Here is a 25,141-nt window from a genome sequence, read left to right on the forward strand (position 1 = left end):
GAGCCTGACTATTGCTATTTGTATCAAGGTATAAAGAGGTATCTCTAAGAGAGTGTCTTGGTCCAGCTGAGAGGGGAATGGAAAGTTCTGCCATTCACTTGAGTTGTGTCCATTGTCATGGGCATACATGTCATAGTATCCTCATAAACTATCAGAGGGGTAGCCGTGTTAGTCTGTATCCACAAAAACTACAAGGAGTCCAGTGGCACCTTAAAGGCTAACAGATTTATTTGGACATTTAGTCTTTTTTTCCCCCCCTTTCTTTTCTCTACGTAAAAGAATAAATGGACACAAATCAGACATCAGGAACGGTAACAAACAAAAGCCAGTAGGAGAACACTTCAATCTTCTTGGACTTTCAACAACAGATTTAAAAGTAGCGATCCTTCAATAAAAAAACTTCGAAAACAGACTTGAAAGAGAAACTACAGAGCTACAATTCATTTGCAAACTTAACACCATTAATTTGGGCTTGAAGAGGGACTGGGAGTGGCTGGCTCACTACAAAAGCAATTTTCCCTCTCTTGGTATTGACACCTCCTCATCAATTATTGGGAGTGGACCACATACACCCTGACTGAATTGGCCTTGTTAACACTAAAAGAAAAGGAGTACTTGTGGCACCTTAGAGGCTAACCAATTTATTTGAGTATGAGCCTTCGTGAGCTACAGCTCACTTCATCGGATGCATACCGTGGAAACTGCAGCAGACTAAAGTCGGTATGCATCCGATGAAGTGAGCTGTAGCTCACCGAAGCTCATGCTCAAAATAAATTGGTTAGTCTCTAGGGTGCCACAAGTACTCCTTTTCTTTTTGCAAATACAGACTAACACGGCAGTTACTCTGAAACTTGTTAACACTGGTTCTCCATTTGTAAGGTAACTCCTTTCTCTTCATGTGTCAGTATATTTATGCCTGCATCTGTAATTTTCACTCCATGCATCTGAAGAAGTGGGGTTTTTTACCCTCGAAAGCTTATGCCCAAATAAATCTGTTAGTCTTTAAGGTGCCACGGACTCCTTGTTATCCTCAAAGTCTGCCAGGTGCTATTACTGTGCTTTGTTGATAATAAACCTGACCTGGTGCCTTCATAGCTTAACGGATCTTGTGGTCATTGGGTGGTTTGCTTGAGGTCTGCTGTGCTGGCTGTCTGCGCAGAGGTGGGGAAGCACACAGGAAAAACACACATACGCAGCCAAAAATCTAACACTGGTGACCCACATTTCGACTGCTGAAATGATAAGTAAGCGAGCTGTCCTCTTGAAACAGCTTTTCCTGAAGGGAAGATAGGAGATTCAGAGTTTATTATTTCCGAGTCCTACATTGTAACAGAATCTGTAGAAGCGTAAGTATAGGTGCAACCCTACAGAACAGAATATATTATCACTCTAGCCTGGTCATTGGAAAGCTGATTTATTTTAGCTGACTAAATTGTTCTTTGTGGTTAGTGCATCTCTTATTGAACAAGATGAAATATTTTTGGTTCTAAAAAGACTCAGCTGTGATTCAAAGTCAGCCTTGTAAGATTAACTAATTTTGGATGTGTAATTACAAAGTGATACAGTGGTACAAATTGATGTGGTGGTACAGAATTGATAACATGTCTATTGTGTGTCCACATATCTTGTAAGGTCTTGGGTACTATGCTTATAAATGTTATGCAAAAAATCTGAAGTCCACCTTACTATCACTGGTTTCAGAGTAGCAGCCATGTTAGTCTGTATTCGCAAAAAGAAAAGGAGTACTTGTGGCACCTTAGAGACTAACCAATTTATTTGAGCATAAGCTTTCATGAGCTACAGCTCACTTCATCGGATGCATTCAGTGGAATGCACTGAAAGTGAAAATGTATCAAATTAAGCCATAAAACCAATTTTTGTGAAGTAGAGAGGGGGCGAAGGAGAAAACTACATTTCTGAGGTGGCCAAGTAACAAGAGATTCCCATTCTTCAGATAATGAGTGAGCTGCCTCCACAGTGCACTTTGGATCCATGTTACACCCTGCATATTGTGCTGTTGCTGGACTGTAGGGTCAACTACACCAAAAAAATATAAATGAAGTGCTTCAATTTCCCTCCTCCACTTTAGAACACACATTAATATTGTTATTGCCTAAATATGACCCTTTATAAATCTTGTTACACACACAGAGAAAACCGTCATCTCTTAATGTAACTACTAGCAATTTTATGTCTTCAAACGGAGCGCAAACACAAAAAGCCAAATGCTGCACTGAGGACCTGGAGTAATCTCACTGAGTTGCACAAGGTGAATGCAAAACATGACTCAATATCTGTGTACACATGTACTTTTTATACTGCCATCAAGGCTGAGTTATACATTACATAATATGGAGAGCAAAATATTATGCATTAAGTTATTTCCAAGAGCGCTACTCAAGTCTCCTTAAAAAGTGGCTTAAGATTGACAAAATCTTTTACTTTTAAGATTCAATATCAGCTTCTTCAGTTAGCAATATTACAGGAACAATCACTTCTCTGTAGGTTGCCTTTGAAACACCACTATAAATTTTTATCTAAATACTACAAACTCTGAATCAAGTATAAGCAGCTTACTAACATTGATGTCAATTAAGAACTTCAGCAAATACAATGATTGAGGTCCTTACCTGTGAACTTTTAGATTGTTGGTGTGAGACAGAGTGCACTCTGATTGGTCCATCTACACAGCCTGCAGCAGCGATCCTCTCAGTCCAGGTCGACCGACTCAGGTGGGGGGGGGGCTTGCACTATCACGCTAAAAACAGCTATGTAGACAGTGCTCTGAAGTTGCAATTTGGGCTGGAGATCAGGCTCTGAAGCGGTCCCCCTTCTCTAGGCTTCAGAGCCTGAGTTCTAGCCCAAACCACACTAGCTACAAAGCTATTGTTAGCATGGTAGTGCAAGCCCGAGTCTGTCGAAGCTGAAAGGCTCGCCATGTAGACACCATTGCTCCAATTCAGCAAGGTACTTGAGCATACCAGTGATCCCATCCCACTTCAGTTAAGCACATGCTTTAGTACTTTGCTGAACTGGGGTCAGTGTCACTACAACGTTAATATTTAAACAAGATGTCTAACATTTACTTCGTTTCCACATGATGCTAATCCACAAGCAAAGCAATACAGGAATTAGTTTCACTCTCCTCCGTTTCTTGCAGATTGGAAATCATAAATTATCACTGCTTTTGATCAACATAAAACCACTGGCTGGAGACTCAGACATGACAATTTCAATTAAGTTCCCAAATTCACCCCTCCACAAATCTATTTCAGTTCATATATAGCATTTGAGTTTTCAGATTTGTTGTTCTTCACAGGATAGACTTAATTTAAAATTTTTATTTCTAGATTTTATAGTGCTAATAGCATAATCATATTTCAAAGAGCAATATTTTCCTAAAAAATTACAGTATTAAATGTCTAAACTATAATATTTGTCAATACAATTCCTGGGCTAATGGGAAGATACACATTATCAAACTGTATACTGGAATTAGAATTACTTTAAGTTATAGAAATCTTATAATTTAACATGATTAAGGGATTTTTTAAAAAGCTGGTATCACTTTATTATGGTTGGTGACACAATATTGGTTTTGGATACAAAATTGAAATGTGCTGCATCTCTCTAATGTCATCTGAGTAAATCATGTCTATAAAATATTTGACTCACTATTTAATAACTAAATTAAAACTACAAAAATTAATAAAAACAGCTGCCTCCCTACCGCCACGTTATATTAGTATCATCAGATTCCTTATTGATGGGTATGTGTGATGCTGGTAGACCAGGTGCCAGCTATTGCCAAAGTTCCCATGTCTCTATTGACCACTGACAAATAGATGGAAACCTCTGGCTCACCTGTGTGTTTGTATTGTTAAAATAGGCAACAGAATTACAAGAATGTGTTTAGACTTTATGAAATGCTTGACAGTTGCTGCATGCTAAAAGCTGGGACTGGATGACATGGGATGGATCACTCAATAGATTACTCTGTTCTGTTCACTCCTTCTAGGGAATCTGGCACTGGTCACTGTCGGAAAACAGGATACTGGGCTAGATGGATCATTGGTCTGACTCAGGATGACCTTTTTTTGTTCTTTTTTGTTCTTAACAGGCATCCCTCTATCATCCACAGTCTGGTAGAAAGAGTCAACTGGACATTGAAGCCTATGCTGAGGATCTATGGTATCTGGTGAGAAAAATGACTGGGATGCATTGCTCCCTTATTTGTTATTCGCGTGTTCGAGTATAACCCAAGAGTCTACCGGGTTTGCCCCCTTTGATCTCCTTTATGGGAGACAAGTAAGGGGATCCCTAAATTTAATTTGAGACTCCTGGGAGGGTAGCACAGAAGAGTCAGGACAGCCTGTAAGAAAGTATGTCACTTGTTTTAAAGAGTTGGCAGTGGGTTTATTTGCCCTGACCCTTTAAAAATTTATCCTATCAGCTGAGTTTGCATCTCAAAGCAGAAGGGGGGGGAATAAAACCCCCCTAAAAAGGATGAACTGTAACTTTATGCTGCTTGGACTCTTGGGGGGGGGGGGGAGGAGGAGGTAAGGATTACTACATATAAACAAAAGATCCCTAGTACTTAGTTTGGGTTAGGCCTCAAGGACATATAGAGCTTGCTTATTATAGACACTTCTGTTACTTTTTGAAACTTAAGATTGGAACTCATTTGTGTATATATGGCAGGGATGGGCAAACTTTTTGGCCCGAGGGCCACATCTGGGTATAGAAATTGTATGGCCGGCTAGGAACGTCATGAAATTGGGGTGGGGGTGTGGGAGGGGGTGAGGGCTCTGGCTGGAGGTTTGGGCTCCGAGGTGGGGCTAGAAATGAGAAGTTCAGGGTGCGGGAGGGGGCTCCAGGCAGGGGGTGCATGGGGCAGGGGGACGGCTCCAGCTGGGGGTGCAGGCTCTGGTGTGGGGCTGGGGATGAAGGATTTGGGGTGTAGGAGGGTGCTCCGGGCTGGGACCGAGGGGTTCCGAGGGCGGGAGGAGGATCAGGCTCTGGGCAGTGCTTACCTCAAGTGGCTCCCGGAAGCAGTGGCATGTCCCCCCTCCAGCCCCTACGTGGAGGAGCAGTCAGGCAGCTCTGCTGTGTGCTGACCTGTCTGAAGGCGCCGCCCACGCAAGCCCCAGACCTCACTCCCCAACGGAAGCTCGAGGGCCAGATAAAACAGCTGGCGGGCCAGATGCGGCCCACGGGCCGTAGTTTGCCCACCCCTGCTATATGGGTTTGCCAGCTTTAGCCTTGTAAACAACTCTCATTTTTCTTTTCCTGTAGAATAAAGCTACAGATAATGTTACAAGATTGGCTACAAGTGTTGTCTTTGGTGTGAGATCTAAAGTGCAATTGACCTGGGGTGATTGGTACTTTAGGACTGGGAGTAATCTGAATATTGCTGTCATACACGGTGTGAGGGATCATCTATCACAAAGATAGGCAAGACACATGGGAGTACCCAAGGAGACTGTCCATGATTCCATGTTAAGACTGTTACAGTGTCTGAGGAGTTTACAGTTGATAATTGATTGGTGAAAACTAAGTATAGAACTCACCACCAATTTGGGGTTTGTGCTCTGGTTCTTAAGAGTCTTCCCTTGACAGCATGACCTCCTTTAACCTCTCCAGTCTTAGAGTGAATTATGCCCTCAGAAATTTGCACTGAAATATGTAGGACTTGCTTCCATGTATATGAGTTCAGAATTAGGGCCTTGTAATATCACACATTCAGAAATGGAGCAATAATACACTTCTATGGATTCACATAAAATAATGAAAATTCAGTCCAGATTGTATAACAATTTTCAAAATTTTAAAATTAAACTGCTAAGATTAAAAGTTGAGTTCATAGTTATTCAATGATGGAAAATATTCCATTTAAGATTATTTTCCCACAGTATGATTCTGCTTAAATTAAGATTGCATTTACCAGAGTGAATTCTGCAAAGAGATTAGGTATGGTGCTAGCTTGTTCATAAACTATTTTCAAGGTTAACTCTTGATAAACTGAGAAGCACGGACTGCCTGGTCTTCTTTCAAACACAATATTTTGCTAGTAACATCCACAGCTATAATTTTCTGAGTATGGGAACCTTAAATCAAAAGTTTTTGTGGGAAAAATCTCAATATTATGAAACTTTAATATTGCATTAGTATTCACTTTTGACTCAATTAGGATTTAAATCTAGACCACCAGAGGGGGAAATCTAGTACATTATCCAATTGTAGTAATTTACAATAATGTTCACAGGCCTCAAAAATATAATTGCCAATGTTTTGTGGATTTCTTTGTTTGTTTTTGTTTTCTGATCATGCATATTTGTCAAGTTTGGTAAATAAAATGTCACTCATGAAGATGTAAGATATTTAATTACCTAATTTGCATATTGCCATAAATTTAAGAGATTATATGATTTAATGCTGATGTAAATTGTCTGCTTGACATGTAAGACCTCTGTTCTACAGAGCAGCAGCAGGGCAAGCTATCCACACATTGCACTGGTAGCATGCCTCAACCTCGATCAGGGAAAGGTGCTTGTGCAGAAGAACAGGGACTTTCTTATGGGTACAGCCTCTGGGATTTTTTTGTATAATTTTTTATGAATTGTTATTTCCATTTATCCATGTGTGTGTGGGGGGTATCTGGTCCTGCTCCTGGGGGACAGGAGGCCCGTGGCGGGTCAGGGGGTCTACAGAATGAGTTCACCCTGAAGCAGCAGCTCCTGTCCCACGGGGCTGGGTTCCTCTGCCGGGCATTGCAACCTGGCACACGAGGCTGCTGCACCACTCAGGTTATAGCACCACTTATGATAGCGGGGAAGATGGGCCAAATCTGAATGAGCATTGCTCTGACTCTATGCACCAGGTTGCAATGACACTCCCTTCCGGAGGTGGTGTGGGGCCAGGATAGGCAGGGAGCTGCCTTAGCGGCAGCCACACTACACCACAGACTGGTAGCCGCTGGAGGGAAGTGCTGCCCAGCAGGAGGCCACGCCCCAACCCCCTCCCAGAGGCAGCACCCCACACCTCCTCCTGCCCCCCCTCCCAGAGCCCACACCCCACAACGCTCTTGCACCTCAACCCCCAGCCCAGAGCCCTCTCCTATACCCAAACTCCCTCCCAGAGCTTGCACCCCTCACTCCCTCCTGCACCCCTGCCCCAAGCTCAGCCCAGAGCCCGCTCCCACACTGCAAACCCCTCGGCACCAGCCCAGAGCCCGCACACCCTCCCGAACCCCAACCCCCTAGGCCACCCGTGAAAGTGAGTGAGGGTGGGGGAGAGTGAGCAACGGAGAGATGGGGGGTTGGAGTGAGCAGGTCAGGTCTTTGGGGAAGGGGCGGGGCCTCGGGGAAGGGGTGGGGTAGATCCTGGGTTGCCCTTAAATTAAATAAAAGTGATCTTGGGTATAAAAAGGTAGAAGACCACTGATCTAAGGGGATAAGACTTGGGTCTGTCATAATAGAGATCTGCGTTCTGTTCCTAAGTAGGGTATAAGGCCTCGCTCAATAATAAAGGTTGTGAACTGCAGAAATATTAACAGTGCTCTTTGAAAGAGGAGAGCCTAGAACTCATGGTCTCCTGACTCCAAGCCCAATGCATGACCTTTCCATGCATTATAAAGTATTTTATGGGGGGAGGGTCTCTCTCCAGCACTATCACTGAGAGGAGTGACACTTGGCTGGTCTGGTCATGTACTGGAGGAACAGGAGAAGTGCCAGGAACCCACCAAAAATGTTATACTTTGTGCTCCCACTATAGCAGCTCACTCTATAGAATCTATCTTGCAGTATCCTATTCCCAATTCTGAGGGATGATTATTTAGTGTCGCTGAAAATTACCCAGAAGTTACTCAGCATGTTTCATCTACTCCAGAGTACAACTATGAAGGAAATGCAACAGGAAAAATTAAATTGTCTTCCTCCTCATGAGGATTTTGACTTCCTGGAAGAAAGGGAAAGTGACAGAAAAACTTAGATCAACTCCTCTTCCCTTGGCCTTTGCGGGAGAAGGATCTGTTGGTACTACTTCCATTATCTAATGTTACTGAATCCTCTCTACCAATGAAGAAAAGAGTTTGTAGGTTGGATAAGATAGGCGGGGTTAGAAGATGGGAGAGAAGAACTGATAAAGATGTCAGCCTTCCAGTTTAACTTCTGGAAGATAGTTACAAAAAAAAAAAAAAAATCTTTTCACATCTCAACAGGGCCTAAGGGATATGCCCTAATGGTTTAATAGAAAGGATATTATAATAAATAAGGTTGTGCATGGATATAGACTAAAATGGCATCAGAGAAGCCAGAATGCAGTTTTGTAATAGATTTTAACACATTATCATAGCAGCTATTCTGTTAAAGTTACCATTAAAAGCATTTGGTTTTTACAGTGTGTTCTTGTTTCATTAGGATAAATCTGTTCAAACTAGGACTTCAATGATGTCAGTGTATACTTCATTTTTGTACCGATGAGCAAAAAAGCATGTTGTCACAGGCATCTTTGAAACTGTTTTTCAGGCAAAATTAACAAAAATAGATACAGTAAAATTAGGTTATTCTACATACCAACAAATTATGGATTGTACCAAGAATTTAATACCTAGGTTCAATAGAATGCCATCCAAACTGCTTTGCAAGCTATACTGTACATATGATCGATAGTTCCGATTTGCCACAAATCACATATAAGAACCACTATTTAAACTAGTACCATGCCTCTGGCAGCAACTAGTATCTAACATTTTAAATAAAGGGGGAGGGGGGGACAAAGCTCCACCCATAACTCATATAACCAGCTGGGCAAGATTATATATGGTGCATAAACATTTCTTCCTAACTGTCATAAATATAAAGGGAAGGGTAAACCCCTTTGAAATCCCTCCTGGCCAGGGGAAAGCTCCTCTCACCTGTAAAGGGTTAAGAAGCTAAAGGTAACCTCACTGGCACCTGACCAAAATGACCAATGAGGAGACAAGATACTTTCAAAAGCTGGGAGGAGGGAGAGAAACAAAGGGTCTGTGTCTGTCTGTATGCTGGTCTTTGCCAGGGATAGACCAGGAATGGAGCCTTAGAACTTTTAGTAAGTAATCTAGCTAGGTATGTGTTAGATTATGATTTCTTTAAATGGCTGAGAAAAGAATTGTGCTGAATAGAATAACTATTTCTGTCTGTGTATTTTTTTGTAACTTAAGGTTTTGCCTAGAGGGGTTCTCTATGTTTTTGAATCTAATTACCCTGTAAGATATCTACCATCCTGATTTTACAGAGGGGATTTCTTTATTTCTATTTACTTCTATTTTTATTAAAAGTCTTCTTGTAAAACACTGAATGCTTTTTCATTGTTCTCAGATCCAAGGGTTTGGGTCTGTGGTCACCTATGCAAATTGGTGAGGCTTTTTATCCAACATTTCCCAGGAAAGGGGGGGTGCAAGTGTTGGGAGGATTGTTCATTGTTCTTAAGATCCAAGGGTCTGGGTCTGTAGTCACCTAGGCAAATTGGTGAGGCTTTTTACCAAACCTTGTCCAGGAAGTGGGGTGCAAGGTTTTGGGAAGTATTTTGGGGGGAAGGACGCGTCCAAACAGCTCTTCTCCAGTAACCAGTATTAGTTTGGTGGTGGTAGCGGCCAGTCCAAGGATAACGGGTGTAATATTTTGTACCTTGGGGAAGTTTTGACCTAAGCTGGTAAAGATAAGCTTAGGAGGTTTTTCATGCAGGTCCCCACATCTGTACCCTAGAGTTCAGAGTGGGGGAGGAACCTTGAAACTAACACACATACTCAGTGCACATAATAATCATGATCATCTTTCAACTTATATCCTGAGGCTTGTACTTAAATACTGGAGGATATGGTGAATTTGCACTTTACTTTTATTTCCCCCCCCCTTTATCTTTTTCTGAAAGATTTAAATAAACATACAAGGCCATTATACTTACAATCAGACATAGCAGCTGTGTTTGCTTTGAGGGTGTGCACATCAGGCAGGATATTAAAATATGCAAGAATCCTGCCATCAGAAAGCAGGATCCTTACCCTACCAGTTCAGTAGGAAAGGACAGAGAAGCAAGGCAGAGGCATAGCAGGATATGTACTCTCACACACGAGAGTGTAAAGGACTCAGTGTCCTCAGTTGTTGCTATAGAGCGGTGGTTCTCAAACTTTTGTATTGGTGACCTCTTTCACATAGCAAGCTTCTGAGTGGGACCCCCCCCACCCTTATAAATTAAAAACACATTTTTATATATTTAAGACCATTATAAATGCTGGAGGAAAAGTGGGGTTTGGGGTTGAGGCTGACAGTTCGTGACCCCACGAGGGGTTCCGACCCCCAGTTTGAGAACCCCTGCTACAGAGTCATCTAGAAATTAAAATTTCTGCTCTCATTTCAGAAACAGTTTCCATAATCAGGACAGTTTAAATGACACTGTTTTAAAAGTAGGTTAAGCTATAGGGCAGTCAATTTTGACAGTTTTATCACTGTAGTGTAATTGACTTTTTAATTTTATTGTAGAACTCAAGTTCCCCATTTCTGTTCAGGAGACTGGATCAGCTTTGCTCTAGAACAGGGGTGGCCAGCCTGAGACGGAGCCAGAATTTACCAGTGTACATTGCCAAAGAGCCACAGTAATATGTTAGCAACCCCCCCGACCCATCAGCTCCCCCGCTCCCCAGTGCTCCCTCCCACTGGCAGCCCTGCCAATCAGCACCTCCCTCTCCCTCCTGATCAGCTGTTTTGTGGCATGCAGGAGGCTCTGGGGGAGAGGGGGAGCAGCGAGGGCATGGCAGGCTCAGAGGAGGGGGTGGGAAGGGGTGGAGTAGGGGCAAGACCTGTGGCAGAGCCAGGGGTTGAGCAGTGAGCACCCCCGGCACATTAGAAAGTTGGCACCTGTAGCTCCAGCCCCGGAGTCGGTGCCTATTCAAGGAGCCGCATATTAACTTCTGAAGAGCCGCATGTGGCTCTGGAGCCACAGGTTGGCCACCCCTGCTCCAGAGGATAGAGGCACCACCTACCAAGTTTCATTCCACCACTGCATTTTGATATTTCAACACCATGGCTTGGAATATAAAAAGAGAAGCTGTGTTTGACTTTAGACAGGAAAGCAGCAAGCGCAAGAAGCCAAGTTTCTTTGTTTTATGTTGAACTGTTTCGCGGGAGGAAGCCCAGAGGTATTCATTCAAAATACAAGCCTGAGCTGCTTATTTCAGATCTGATCTTTTCCTACTGATCGGATGTTCAGAACCGGACTTTGGGCCCCTCTCTTTTGAGGATCAGACCCTAAGTTCACACCTGGATTTGGGGTTTGCTCATCGGTATTTCAGGGAGAGCAGAAACCAAGCCCTGAGGTAACCTGTGGGCCACTGGGTCACCAGAGGACAGAGGCGAAGAAAGCTGAGTTATGTAAAGCAGACTAAAGCTTTGGGTTGGGCCCCAGCCACCCCACGCACCTGCAGGCAAGGTTCACAGGCGGAACAGGCTGTGCACACACGCTACGGTTCTTTGCTCGCCGAAGGATGATCTCCCGTTTGAGGGGGGCAGCCAACAGCGGCAGGTGGCCAGATCCACTGCCCCCGCCCCCGCGGGGCACAGCAACGTACCCAGGGCCGGCCAGAGACACTGGCCGCAACTCGCGTGCCCCCGCCCCGCACACGCAGGAGGCCGATCCCGGGAGCCCACCTCCGATGGGAGATGCCCGGGGGCACCCAGCACCACACGCAGCGGGCGGGGGCAGGCCGCTCCCCAGCCTCCGGCACCGGGCGGGCAGCTCACCCCGGTGCTCCCGGCGGGCGAGCCGCCCCGGTGCCGCTCGGCTCCCCCAGCCTCCCGCCGCCGCCGCCCCGGCCGCACGTCGGGGGCAGGCAGGCGTTTGCCGCGCCCACCGCCCCGCGCTTACCTGGCCGCTCCGCGTCCCCCAGGGCCCAGCCCGCCGGGCGCTCAGCCTCCCTGCCGCACGCTCGCCCCGCGAGGGACCGGCTCCAACCGGCACCTCAGGCTCCGCCCGCCTCGCTGGTCACGTTACCGCCCCTCCGCCAATGGGGGCCCGACTGGCGGAACCGCTGCCCGGGGGGGGGCCCGGAGACAAAGGCGCAGAGCCTCGCCCGCCCCGCCCCGCCTTTTGTGAGAGCTGGAGGCCTCCCGCGGCGCCCGGGCCTGGCCGGCGAGATAAGCGCCCCCCCCCCCGGGGACCCGGCTCAGCCTGGGAGGGAGGCGGCTGTCCTCGCCTGGGCTCCCTGGGCAGGGTGGGCGCCCGAGTGCCCGGCGGAGCAAGCCCGCCCTTGGGCTCCTCTGCCGCAGCCGGGCTGGGCTCATCAGCCTGTCCCTGCCCGCGCCTCTGCCGCCCGTGCATCCGCAGTGGGGATCGCTATTAGGCTAGCACCCAAAGCCCCCAGTCAGGGTAAAGGCCCCAGGGTGCTGGCTGGGCACCCTACAAACACCTAGCACCAGAGACAGCGACTGCTCGCAAGAGCTTGAGAGCAAGATCCAGCGCCGGGGGAGACAACGGGCGATGTGAGAAACAGCTTTAAGTTCGCATGTGGTCACAGAGTCCAGGTATGTGATAGCCACGGCGGTGAAACACCACTGCCTTCACCCGTGCGTGGCTGAACTGGAGGCCGTGGCCTTCCTAGGACCTGGCCTTTGGACTCTCATATAGTCGGAGAAGTAACAGGTGGACGGGACCCATTAGGTCATCTAGTCTAGAGGTTCCCAAATGGTGATTTTAGATTTGCTGGTGTTCTGCAAAGCACTTGCTGATAGTCCGTAGACAGCTGGCTTTTCATTTCCAGCTGCTAAACTGCATTAAAGAAGTTTAAAAATACATGTTTTACCCAGTATTCCTATTCCAGGTAAAGGAATGTTGCCACAGGAATATTGTGTGTTTATTAATGGGAGGGAAGGTGGTCCAAAAGATAATATCGCTATTAAATGTGGTCCATATCAAGACAACTCCTGATCCAGTCCAACTCCCCTCTGCAGGGGCTAGTGTAGGATTATCTCCTATAATATATTCCTTGCAGATGACAAAATAATTTGCCATGGGTAACTTTTCTAATGCTTGGTTTCAGAGTAACAGCCGTGTTAGTTTGTATTCGCAAAAAGAAAAGGAGTACTTGTGGCACCTTAGAGACTAACCAATTTATTTGAGCATGAGCTTTCGTGAGCTACAGCTCACTTCATCGATGAAGTGAGCTGTAGCTCACGAAAGCTCATGCTCAGATAAATTGGTTAGTCTCTAAGGTGCCACAAGTACTCATTTTCTTTTTTCTAATGCTTAGGATTGCTATCTTTCTTGCTGTGTTCTGTGGGCAAAATATCTTTACATCACAAAGATGTGATGATGTAGTATGATGCATTGATTTATTCATATGTATTTCTTATGAAGCACCTGGCACATTTGTGCATTAGAAATAATAACAATATTGCCATTCTGGAGAGTTACAATGGAGTTGTACTCAAAGTACATTTGACATCTTTACATTTCCTGCAAGCATAAGTGACCCATCAAAATCAAAGCTGGTGGTAGCAATCCTATGGGCTACTGCAGCAAGGATTTTCCTTTGTGTCCATGCAGAAACAAATGCTTTCTGAGTCACAGTAATATGATCTCTCTGTCTGTGTGGATAGCTCTTCCATGCCAATTCAAATTCCAATGGGAACCCTAGAATAAAATTAAAAGGTTCACTAATATGAACAATTCTTTATATATACACATTTATTTGAATTTCCCTCTTCACTTCCTCTTTCTATAGCTGGCAGTATAAACTTTCCTTTCAAACATGATGCAAAGAGCAACCTCCCTTCTGCCTCTGTCCATTAAAGACTGAAATTATTTTTTTCATTCCTACTTAGATTTCTGCATCTGGCTCTTATAATCTGGGACAAGAATGCTCCGGCCCCCTTCTAGTGACTCAGACAGACAGCTCAATCTATTGGCAGAATTTTTATGCCCAGCTTTCATTCTTAGCAGCTTTCTAACAGAGATTCATTTGAAACCCAATTTACAATACAGAATTACTCTTTATACCCATTCCACTATAAAAAGCCATTTATCCAACGATCAGGTTGGCTTCCAGGAAAGTGGATCTACTTTCAGAAATACTTTTTTTCCAGAAAGGCACCAAACTTTCCTTTTCTGTTCAGAGCTCGAGAGAACGGCATAAATGAAATGGCACAAACTCTAGATTTTGTGAAAATGAGCACATGCAAATCCTAAAAAGAGAATTTTGTTTTTAGTTCCAACTAAAAGAGTTATTTATAAAAATACACACTCCCTTGCAACCCAAACATTACAGCACTTAGAGCCTGAAAATAAAACAGACTCAAAACAAAAGTGAAACTGACTTCATTGTCCAAGCTGAGAGAAATACAAAATGTAAACAAACATAAGCAATTAAATGTAAATTTTTTTAAAAAATATTATTTTTAATAATCTAAAATGTTATTAGTAACTTAGTTTACAAAGTTACTGTTGTTTTAAATCCACAGTATCCCTTTAACCTGTAGGGGATGGACTTTGATTATCATTACTCTGAATTCATTTAAGTGATTATTGCCAGGTCAACAAAGAAGACTGAATGGAATTGTCTGCAGTTACTGAATTCAGAACTCCTCTTAATGCCTAGTAAGCACTAGATAGCAGGCTGGCAAATTTCTTCTTTAAAAAGCAATTGCCTTTTGGCTCATGACATTGCTATCTCCTTTGCTGATTGCACCTTGATTTCCATCAGAAAGATAAAACCTCTGCTGTGTCTGTACTTTCCTGATATATGATTTAATCCATTCAGATGAAACAGAACTATTTTCCCTGCTGTAAACAAAATAAATAAAATATCTTCTTATCCTATAATTTTTTTAATTCTGCTAAATTTTAAAGCTTGAACTATATCCAGGATCTGCCACATTGTCTCATTGGCAGCAACAGGATTAGAGCCAAAAGAAGATGAGTTAATATCCTATTAAATTACAAAACTAGGAATAGTTCTGACAAACATTCTGTTGTGCTAAAAATTAAAGGAAATTTATCAGATTAAGTCATAAAACTGAATCTGATACCTCAGAAGTTGCATAACAGCCACATTAACAACTGATAGAGGTCAATCTGCTAGGTTTAGCAGTTATCTATTCTGTTACTGACTTAACAGAAGGAATAGCATAGGGGGACCACTCAGCGCATCAATTACACCCTGGAAAAGTCAAACAGATGAAGATTAAAGGTGTCCAGAGGGAATAATTTGTTAGCCACCCACTGAAAGAATCAACATGTCTTCATTTGTGCACCTGTAGTTTTACATTTAACAGGCCATATTCATTGTGTTCATATAACTTCATGTTGCAATGGTGTTATATGAGAAATGAATTTCTCCCAACCTTCCTGGTGCAGCACTGCCTCGATAAAAGTTCTCCACACTATATACTATGCGTTGGAGATAGCTGGCTACCATATGTCAATCCAAAGTGTTTCAGAGTTCACTTTCTCATAAGCCATGCCATCAGACAAAGCTTTTCTAGATTGGTGTTTGGACACTATGAAAGTAGTTACAAATCTGCCCAAATTCTGGTAAGCAATATAAATTTCAAATACTATACTCTGTATGACCAATGTGAGACAAACATCTACCCTGATCCCTTCAGTTTCACATTTTTGAGAACACTGGGGACATAAAAAAAGACAGGAGCTATGACATACATAAGTGTCCCAATATGCGTTAGAGCAGTGATTCTCACACTTTTTTTTTCGTTGACCACTTGAAAATTGCTGAGGGTCTTGGCGGACCACTTCACGATCTTTCCAAATGTTGTTTGTACCATTAGCTAACTGTTGTAAAGCACTTTGGATAAAAGTGCTATATAATTTTTTTTAATAATAATAAGCTGTTTTTGTTCTACAAATAAAAGCACACAACTCATATTTTAATATCAGTAGTCTTACCTTTCTAATGCGATGGATGCGCCCTCTCTCCCCCCCTGCGGTGGGGAAGGAGCAGGGGGTCTCTCCCTCTCTCTCCTGCTGCAGCAGCCCCCGAGCTGGGGCTGGGAAGGAGGGGGGTATCTGCCTCACCACAGCAGCCACAGAACTGAGGCTGGTAAGGAGGGCTGTCTCTCCCTGGCAGCCACAGCCCTGGAGCTGGGGAAAGTCGCCTTTTTCTCTGGCCGCCGCAGTCCTGCGTGTCCCAAATTCCCCCCACCCCTTCTTCTCACCCCATTGCCCTCTCCCACCTACTCCCTCTTCCCCCCAAGGCCACCACCTCACCTTACATGTGTGTCTTCTCCAGAGTCCAGGTACCTAATTAGTGGAGCCATGCCTGTGCGGCTTCACTAATTAGGTGGGTGGCCCTTCATTCTCTTGTGTGCGGCTGCCCAGGCGCGCACCTTAGAGGGAACTATCCGCAAACCACCTGAATGGAGCTCGCAGACCACAGTTTGAGAACCTCTGTTTTAGAGAAAAGCCATCCACTGCTCAGGTTTCTGGTTCTCTGAACCTATTGCAAACTGTTGCTAACTGAGCTTTCTCCACAGTGCCAGAGAGATCAATATGTGGCTCCCCATACCCTTATTAACTGTGCAGAGTTGCAGGAACAATAATATCTTGGCTGACCATTCCTTTGGCAGCAACTATCTGCAATTTGAGGGCTAGTCTATGTGGTGAGTTTAAACTGGATTACTGACCCATCTGTTTACCTTTGTGCCCTCCCCTACCACAATGTCACCTTCCCTGTTTAAAAGCTGGTGCAGGGCCAGATTTTACCCATTTCCTTCTGGATTGGAGTGTTTTAGCATTGAGGAAGTACTAGTCCAGAAGGCTCACAACGGGCTTCACCATTTAGACCTGTGCAGAGACCTTGGATCTCATCACCATCTGGAGTGAAGTATCAGTGTAGAAAGTTCACGTGGAAGCCACAGGAATAAAGATCTGTTTGTAGACATTGCAAAGCAGAGGTCCATGTTTGGGATGCCGACTAGTGCTGGTTAAAGAGCAAGAAATCAGGAGGACCTACATTTAAACTGGGGATGAAAGGAAAAAAAAATCCAGCAGTAGACATGTGACCTGTTCATTTTGTGAGGAACTGGACAGGATTTTGCACAACTACACACCATCCAACCCAGAAAGGTTGTGGTTGCTGCTGTCCACTCCTCCCTCTTGCCCCAAGGACAACCAGCAAGAATGACTGGATGATGAAAAGGCCAATAAGGAGCTGTCCCATGAGAACTGGGTTCTCTTTGGGACTCAGGACCCAGATGCCAGCCAGGTTGAAAGACAACGCGGTACCTGCCATGCTAGCTTCTGTTCCAGATGATGCAGCCATTTTAGGCATAAGATCCTGAGTCTCCAGCCCCCACCTCCCTCCCTCCTACGGCCCACACTGTCTGTTCTGTCCCCAATACACATTTCCAAGGTGGCAGCTCCCCTGCCCAGGCAACTGGCCTCTGTCACATGCTAAAAACCTGACCATCAACCATTTTCAGGCCCACACAACAAAGGACACATGCCCATCTACCTATTTTCCTTTCCCCTCTCCTCATCTCTCCTGCCCAGTGAAACCCCTTCTCAACCACCATTCACCATCTCTAAATGGCAGCCAGTACATGATGCAGCCGCAGCCCCTATCCTGTCCCTCGGCATCTGCTTTGTGGCACAGGCCTCTGGCCGTGTCACCATCCGGTTTTCCCCACTTCCAGGACTGCTCCAACAAGAGTCCAGATACTCCTCGCTGCAGCTTGGCAGTCCACAGCTGGGTTGCTCTTTCAGCAGCTAGTGGGGAGGGAGGGGCCCGCCCAGGCCCACCAACTACTTTGAGCCCTGGCCCAGGAACGCTGTAAACAGCAGCATCCTGCTGCCTCTCCTTCCAGCTCACTGTCTCTATTCCTTCAACCACTTTCCCACAGCCTCAGTTCCTTCTGCTCCTGTCTCTGGCTTCAGCTCCTTTGCCCTCTTCCCAGGGCCTCGAGCCTGTAAATCCTGGCAGCCCATCAGGAGCTCTCCCTACCTCTCCGGAGCAAGCACCTGCCCTTCCCCAGGTGATGATCTCTCTGTAGCCCTCTGGGAAGCCCTGCAGCAGACTAACTCGCCCCTTCACATACACATATGGACATTGTATGATCATAAAGATACAAAAACTATTGCTCCCTGCTCAGGTATAAATGCCTATAACACGCATTATTACAGGAAAAGAACTGACAATTATTGCAGAACCTATCTATTTTTCTCTACACTTTCTCCATGTCTGCAGGGGAGAAAAAGGAAAATCTAAGTCTGATGACATGATGCTCTTTTTTACAACCACTGTTGCAATGCAATGAATGTGGGAGGCTCTAAAACAGTGAGGAATATGGATGTAGCGAGGGGGCGTGGCCTCCCTCACCCACCCCCTGATGGGTGGAAACAGAAGGGTGGGACAGGAACTGGAATTATAAAGGGCGGGCCCTTAAGCTCAGTTGAGCCAGAGCTGCTGGAGGAGAAGAACATCTCCCACTTGCTGGACCTTGAGCCATTACAGCACCAAAGCCCTAACTGTTTGGTGCCCTGTCCTGCCTGAGGGCCAGGGCCCGGGCCCCTAGACTCTTTTTGCTGCTGTGCCCTGATTGCAGGCCAGAGCTTCCTAACCAGTTGGGGCCCCGCCCTGCCTGAGGGCCTGGGGCTCTGAGACTCTTTTGCTGCTCTGCCCCAACTGTGGGTTAGGTCTACCTACCTGTTTCGTTCTCTGCCCTGCTGAAGGGCTTGAGCTGCCAGAGCTAATTCCCCCTGAATTTGACCACTACAGAGGCAGCATAGCGAGGGGATGGGGCCTCTCTCCCAGATGGTCAGGGAGGGACGACCCCAACCTCCTACAATGGACTATTACTGAATGCAGTGAAAACAAAATGCATGTACATTGATGCAAAACAAAAACAGGATGCAAGTGGACATTACGGTCAATGGACAAGATATAGAGGCAGAAAATAATTTAATTATCTGGGCTCATATACAGTGTATCCAACCAAGGAGGTTATTCCAAAGAAATCAGAAGATGACTAGGGATGGCATGCTCAGCAGTGGCCTCTCTTAAGAAAGTGTGGGAAAACTATGGCATCTTGAAATGTATGAAGGTGTGATTGGTGAACAGCCTAATTTTTCTGTAGTGATTTCTGGGTATGAATCCTGGGAAGTTAATGCTGGTGAAAAGAAGAAAATTGAAGCTTTTGAGATGTGGTGCTGGTAAAGACTCTTGCATACCTCCTGATGAATAAAAAAGACAAATGCCTATTTTAGAAATAGTATTGGAGAGAAGCAGACTCCTATGTCAGAATCAACAGATGCAAACTTATGTACACTGGTCACATTAGCTGTAGAGATAACAATAACCTTGAGAAAGGTCAGCTTCTGAGTGCTCAACGTTAGTGATGGATTGTGAAGGCTTCTGAAATTCTGTTATGATTTTACCGATATTCAGACATGAATACATGGATTTACTTTAGACTAAGAAATTGCTAATTTTTGTCTGGACATGATGGGGGATAGCAGTATGGTCATTTCTTCCAGTATAGCTTACAACTCCCGTCCACTCCTGCAGTGCTTCTGGGGGGGAACATCTTTGTGAATTACTTCACAGTGTATCTCGCTGGTCTGCCCTTTACCTTTTTGAATAAAGCCATTCTCTGCCTCCTTGTCTCCCACCTCAGTATAATGTCACTGAAAGTCAGGACAGTCTAAAAAGGGATGTAGAGTGGATTACTATCCATCTCACCCCCAGATGCCCCTCATTAACTCTTCTGACACCGTATAAGCACTACCAAGGCACAACAAAACTGCAGAGCCAGATCAGGAACATAATTCCCACCACTACCACCCCAGTCTCCAAAGCACAACAGACAAAAATCACAGTGCACCCAGTACCTCCTGAAACACAGACCACTTACCAGCTTTGAGGTTCCACCAAGACTGGGAAGAATCTCACAGATGTGTGTATATATGTGCAAAATAAGCAAATGTGTATTTTTCATATTCCCACAGCCACGGCACCTGCAATGGCTACACCTCAAAGACAGTGCTTCTATCAACAACTAAGTGGCTGGCCAATCTCAGGGCGTGAAAATGGAAAACTCAGGATTAAATGTTTTCAGACCTCACTGCAGAGTCCCAAAGAAAAACTAAAATAGTGGAGAGAGGGAGGCAGTATTTGAGGACAAAGAAGGAATAAGATAGGGAGATCTCCCCAGAGACTGTGGCAGTGGCCAAGGACAGAGTTGCAGATGCCAGGGAAAGCATCACAATGGCCAAATAAAGTATGAAAAAAGGCAGGGAGGTGCAAAGGCAACTCATGGATGCAATACTAAGCCAAGATGCTGTTTCAATGCATGTTGCTATTAGGGGGGCAGGCACTTCAGTCCTGTAAACTGGGAACCAAATATGTTCTTTAATTCCTGGATAATACTCCTGCTGTACACTCTTCCCCCGCCGCCCCCCAATACTCTGAGGCCATTCTCTTCACAGAGCCAACCTCTGGGCATAGAGAACAGTGGCAGCTGGGAGCCCAGTTGTTTTGAGCCTTCCAACATTCCTGCTAACTTCAAGCCATACTCCAGAAGTCCCGTGAACAAGAATAAGCAGAGGCAAAGCATATACTTGTCTGTGACAAAATAAGAACAATAGGCATCCCTGAAAACATTGACCCATCTGTTTCTATTTTCTACGGATTGCCTTGCTAGCTGCTCAAACTACTGAGCAAGTCTCTGCACCTCAGCCTCCCACCCATCATCAAGGCTTTTTCCTTTACTGACAAATATGGTGCAAAACACAATATGTTGATTTAATACTCCTGATGCTGGAGGAGCTTGTTGCCATATCATCTGCTGAGTGGTGCAATGGGTGAAGACCAAAGCTGAAAGTTTGAGTGCTGAAATACAGCCCAAGTAGCCTTTGCCTATTAGCAGTTGCCAGCATAAGTGGCGTGGAGCACTGTTGGGTCCATGATGGCCAACAACAGCAATTCAAAAAAGGGCGCTAGCCCACCCAGAAAGGCAGCGTGGGCAAAGAAAGTGGGATTTTTAAAAAATTTTTGAACCCGCTTGGCTTTTGCTTTGCATCCTACAATTCACAAGGAAAAAAAATAAATCCTAGGATGCAGGCTGAGATACTGTCTGACAACGCCACACGCTTGGCAGGCAGTAAAGCCACCACTTTGTATATACAGGATGCAAATTAAAAGATGGAACAGGTGTTTCATTTGCATGCTATTGGTGTGGCTTGCATACTGTGTGTTACCTTATGTGCACTCCCCCCACACCATAGACAAGCCCTGAGCCAATCCTCTTGAATGAAGAATTTGCCTGCTAGATAACTTCTTCTTATGATCACCACATGCATCTCTGACAAAGCTATTGGTAGCCATGTTTTTTCTGGCCTGGTTTCTGCTTCTCCCCATCCCATTTTCTGACACAGAAGACAACAGCTGCATGGTCTGGCTGAAGCAATATAAAATCATCTGATCATCCTGAGAGGCCCATGGAGCCCTTCTGACAACTGTAATCTATAAAATACCATTGATGTTTCTACTAGGGCCACTGGCTCTGATCTGAAGCATCTTGAAATGTGGCACCTCAACACTATAGGTTCACAAATACTTTAATTACAATTCTTTGGGCTTTCCCAGTTGGTATATTCAGGAAGTCTGATACTATTCAATTGCTTCTTGCACTTACTAAAGTTTCTGTGTCTCCTTTTGTAATTCCTGAAATTGCATATTACATAGATTCTGATTTAAACCTATCTTGAAAGGATATTTTAGAGCAACACTGACCTCTGTTGGATATATAGCAGCTTACAACTGAATCCACATGTGGATGGACCTGCCAAACTCTTGTGGCACTATATACGCAAACAAGAAATTCTGCCAATAGCTTTTAGAACAACATCAAGCTTGCATAAGGATTCTTAATTAGTTCATCTAAGGATTGTGGCAAGCAGAAAAGTTTTATCCAGCATCTGTTGGTTGGGAAGATCAATGTAGTCTCTGCTTGCATGATGACAATCCCAGAGCCTTGAATATTACAGACTAAAATCAAATAGTCCAGATTGTCACCATTGAATTGGCTAACTTGCACAGTTTGAAATTCTGAGACTCCAAAGCCGAGGCATATTAATCCTGTGCCTTAATTCCAGTCATGTGGAAAAGAAGAGACCAGAGCAGCCCTGGTAATATGGAAGCAGCCAATATTGGGCACATGGGGCCAGGATGATCAGCTGCTGCTTTGTTAGTTGCAATGCAATGAGAAATGTAAGGCTTGTCTACAGAAGGATATCCAAGAAAATTAATTTGAACTAAGGCCTGGTTTACAGTAAAAGTTAAGCCACCCTAACTACGTAGCTCAGGGGTGTGAAAAATCCACCCCCCTGATTGGCGCAGTTAAGCTGCCCTAACCCCCCCCAGTGTATACAGTACTAGGCTTGGTCTACACTACAGAGTTAGATTGACGTAAGGCAGCTTACGTCGACCTAATTATGTCAGTGTACACACTACAGCCTTGCTCCTGACGATGTAAGTGCCTTACGACACCAACATAATAACTCCACCTCCACGAGAGGCATAGGGCTTATGTCGGTGTATTTAGGGTGATGCAGTGTCCGTGTAGACACTGCAAGTTATTTACATCAGCCATTGGCTGTCATTCTTGTCAATTTCACGGCTCTGGCGGGGAGCTGAGAGCCCAGGGGAACGGGATATTGCGGGTGTGTGTGTGTGTGTGTGGGGAGCCAGCTCCCAGTGGGGAGCCGTGTGTGAAGCTGAGAGCCTCTTAAGTCGGGTAAAGCACTCCTGGTGAGGACGAGCACCACAATTACTGTGATGGTTGTAAGTCGACCTAACATAGGTCAACTTAAGTTTGTAGTGTAGACATGCCCCTACGTCAATGGAAGAATTCTTTCGTTGACCTACTGACCATCTCTCAGGGAGGTGGAGACCCCTCCCATCAGCACTAGTAGTATCTACACTGAAGCACTACAGCAGTGCAACTGCAGCAGTGGAGCTGTGCGGCAGTAGCATTTCAAGAATAGATAAGACCTAAAGGTCTGAATTTGAAGTGGATTAATTAAACCACATTAAATCCCTGTGTGGACTGTTATTCAGAATTAAAGTGGCCTTAATTCAGTTTATCTTAATTCACTTTGGAAGTGAACTGTGAGGTATGAACAGAAAGACAGCCCAAATTTGGAACATCCTGCTTAATGCAGGGCTTTTGAGAGGTGTGTATTTTCCTTTTCCTTCTCCACTCTGTGTTGTTTCCCATATTCGATGACTGTTTGTGACAAAGTGAATGCAAACAAGATAGCAGTAGCAGCAAGACAGCATCATTTTCTGCCCTTTTAAAGGGCAGAGGCCCTGAAAAATATAAATGACTCTATAACATACATGGTACTTGGTAAGGACACCTCTATGCATCTGTAGTTTGACGGTGCTTTTTATAGATATAGTCTATATCAATTTTTAATTCCTCTTTAGTGACAAGTGGAACCATATAACAGATAAAGTTAAGTCAGTGTTTAAAACTGCCTCCAACCCTGGCAAGGTGGGTGAGATAATATCTTTTAATGGACCAACTTCACGCTTGTCCCAGCCTTGTTTCGCTCATGAACAGAAGTTGGTCCAAATAAAGATATTACCTCACCCATCTTGTTTCTCTAATATCCCGGGACCGTTATGATTACAGCTATATTGCATCCAACCCTGATAAGCTTTGGATTTCCTTTGTAGGATGCATATATTGGGCACCATGGCAAAAGGTTACATTCCCTTCAAAGAGATTAAGCACTGTTTATGCAGTTTGTGACTCATAAAGTAGCCAAAAACAATGGTACAGTATATTCAATAACTGGGTCCTATATTTCCTGCCTGGCCATCTGTTCCAGCCTGCTGGTAATAACCAGAGTATCTGTCATTTTAAATGACATTTTGACAGAAACCGTCACATCCAGATGCATCTTCCTGTATTCAAATCACACTCTTGTTAGAATAGTGTGTTGTGGCCATCAAAGCTCTTTGTCAGAGGTTGCAATTACATACTAATAACAGAGAAAGAGTGAGAGAGAGAGAATGTGTGTGTGTGTGTGTGTGTGTCGGGGGGTTAATCTACAAGATGAGTAGGATCTTAGGATTGTACCATGACTCAAACTGCCCTTTAGGTGGAGGAATATACTGATTTGGGCCCCATTTCAGTGAAGTATATGCTTAAATCCCATTTAAGTTAATGGGACTTAAGCACGTAATTAAGCACTTTGTTGAATAGGATACATGTAAGCATATGCTTAAATGCTTTGCTGAATCAAGGCTGTGGCTGGGTTTCAAACCATCTATGTTTACACACTTCAGTAAGCATTAGTCTCACTCTGGTTCAACAGTAAAAAGTGCCAGCTCTATCAAAAACATGGAAGTAACTTTAATTTTGGCTTAATTGTTCCTTTGTTACCTTTGCTTTGCTGTCTTGGTAAAAGGATACCAGGAGCTTTTCTTAGGGCCTAAAGCAGGGGTAGGCAACCTATGGCACGTGTGCCAAAGGCGGCACGTGAGCTGATTTTCAGTGGCACTCACACTGCCCGGGTCCTGGCCACCGGTCGGGGGGGCTCTGCATTTTAATTTAATTTTAAATGAAGCTTCTTAAACATTTAAAAAACCTTATTTACTTTACATACAACAATAGTTTAGTTATATATTATAGACTTCTAGAAAGAAACCTTCTAAAAATGTTAAAATTTATTACTGGCACTCAAAACCTTAAATTAGAGTGAATAAATGAAGACTCGGCACACCACTTCTGAAAGGTTGCCAACCCCTCGCCTAAAGTGTACTGTCCTCCAAATAATGTGACTCCCATGCAGCATCTTGGAGGGGGCTTTTTAGAAATATTCTTTACACTTTAGTGGTTTAAAAATAATTACTTGAATCCTCCCAACTGAGTATTATGTCAGAAAGAGGATTTCTACTTCAAAGATGTGTGTGTAGGGTGGGCGGGGGGAGTGGGGAGGAGAGTGATAGGAGAAGCAGCAGGTACTGATATATTTTCAAAATAATACACAAAGCCTGTCAATACAATAGAGCTTGGCCCAAAGTGCAGTGTTTGGGTCTGGCCCTCTCTCTAATAATAATACAATACAATGTTATCTGTATATC

The 25,141-nt window shown here is 44.5% G+C and overlaps 2 protein-coding genes across 3 annotated transcripts in view; one reads left to right on the top strand and one right to left on the bottom strand.

Moving 5' to 3' along the window:
• Positions 1-12,078, bottom strand: part of LRRC8B (leucine rich repeat containing 8 VRAC subunit B) — a 44,959-nt gene extending 32,881 nt beyond the window's left edge. For both annotated transcript variants that reach the window (XM_073357125.2, XM_073357126.2), the window contains exon 1: positions 11,899-12,078. The gene's annotated coding sequence lies outside the window, so the exon portion shown is untranslated. The remainder of the gene's footprint in view (positions 1-11,898) is intronic.
• A 44-nt stretch (positions 12,079-12,122) lies between these two features.
• The window catches only part of KYAT3 (kynurenine aminotransferase 3), a 57,275-nt gene continuing 44,256 nt past the window's right edge, over positions 12,123-25,141 (top strand). The window contains exon 1 of the mRNA XM_073357132.2: positions 12,123-12,554. The gene's annotated coding sequence lies outside the window, so the exon portion shown is untranslated. The remainder of the gene's footprint in view (positions 12,555-25,141) is intronic.

This window comes from Lepidochelys kempii, chromosome 8 (genome assembly GCF_965140285.1).
Source record: "Lepidochelys kempii isolate rLepKem1 chromosome 8, rLepKem1.hap1, whole genome shotgun sequence".
Classification (NCBI taxonomy): Eukaryota; Metazoa; Chordata; order Testudines; family Cheloniidae; genus Lepidochelys; species Lepidochelys kempii.